Source organism: Drosophila subobscura, chromosome U (assembly GCF_008121235.1).
Source record: "Drosophila subobscura isolate 14011-0131.10 chromosome U, UCBerk_Dsub_1.0, whole genome shotgun sequence".
Taxonomy (NCBI): domain Eukaryota; kingdom Metazoa; phylum Arthropoda; class Insecta; order Diptera; family Drosophilidae; genus Drosophila; species Drosophila subobscura.
In genome coordinates, this window is record NC_048534.1 from 1736972 (window position 1) to 1738660 (window position 1689).

Consider the following 1689-nt stretch of genomic DNA (forward strand, 5'->3'; position numbering starts at 1 on the left):
GTGAGTATACAGAAGTCTGGATGCAAAATTTGGTGGCTCTAGCTCTTATAGTCTCTGAGTGCTAGGCGCTCATCAGGACGGACAGACGGACGGACGGACGGACGGACGGACAGGCAGACATGGCTCTATCGACTCGGCTATTGATGCTGATCAAGAATATACATACTTTATGGGGTCGGAAACGTTTCCTTCTGTGCGTTACATACAACCGTTGTTCGCACAAATACAATATACCCTATTTACTCTTCGAGTACCGGGTATAACAATAAGGTACAGATATACTGACTGAGTACCGGATATAAAAGTAGTGACGTGTAAGGAGCGTCTCACACGTTCCTGCTCGTTTTTCTTGGCGTGTGTTGGGTTCCTCCAATAACCCACCTCACCGTTCACCCACCGCTTCAGGTGAAGAGTAGTTTAGTTATCCAACACAAAAGGCTGATAAAAAATATTTTCATGTTCAAATAAAAATATTTCCCCATTGAAATTGGAGACGTTTTTGCCATTGTGTGTCCGTGTCCTGTATCTCTGGTTGTGTATAGGTTTGTGTGCAAACGGATGTTGTACAGTTTTTTGGAATGTCTCTTCAATCCCTAGACCTCCGTCGTGGCAGGGACACAGAGAGACAACGACAATGGACTATTAGTTGGAATTTTTCTAGTTTTTTTGTCGTTTTCGTTGTACTCCGACGTTGTCGTAGACAGAAAATGGTAAATTGATTTCTCTTATTAATTTCAGTTGGCAATTTGTGCAGGTAAATCAGTTGTCCGGGTCCGGTTCTCCCTTTCATGGTGCCCCTTAGCCCATTCCCCTTCTCCCATTTCATTCACCCTCAAAAAGTAAGCTCAACAATTGCTCGCATATTTGTTGAGAATAAGCAAGGATTCAAGAATTTTCCAAGTAAATTAACCTTTTGCATGGCACTTTTCCAACTGCAGCAGGACATAAGAACAATGATGGGACAAGGGGACGGGGTGTCTGATGCTGTTGGCAGTAGTAAGTGCTGAAGCGCTTGCTCTTTCTTCTCAGAGCAGCTCCCTCATATTTTTCATTGCATAATTTGATGCTATAAATGGAATTTTCATGAAGCTCCCTTTGCAATGGAATTTCATCGCTGCAGGAAAATTTATTCGTGTTGAAAACTCAATGGGGGGTGCATTATTGTTTTGAATATGTGGAGAAGAAGGGTTAAAGAGATGGAAGATGTAATTTTGATAAACATATTTTTAAACGATAAAGGACGTGTGAGACGTTTCTTACGCGACACAACTTTTATAACCAGGACACAGTCAGTATATCTGACTATGATTAACATTTTACATTATTTTATACATCGGTCCATATTTACTCTTCGAGTAAAGCATTAAAGAGAACTGTCAGCTTTGTAAAATAACTTCTCGTACCATAATGCAATGCTATAAGTTTAAGAGAATAAGTCTGTAACGAACCATTTCTCCATGGCTCTCCACATATATTATTGTAGCCTTGAGTCCATACACATCTAACCAAATATTATTCCCATACATATTTCACCACATTGCAATACTTTACGACGTGACCTTACACACTTTGCGAATTAATCATAATAACCGATCAAGATGCTTGAAACATTCTGCCAAATCAGCACACGCGCCGCGGACAAAGCCACCGGCGCGCCCCCGGTAATGTAACCACCCATCCAAAATCATA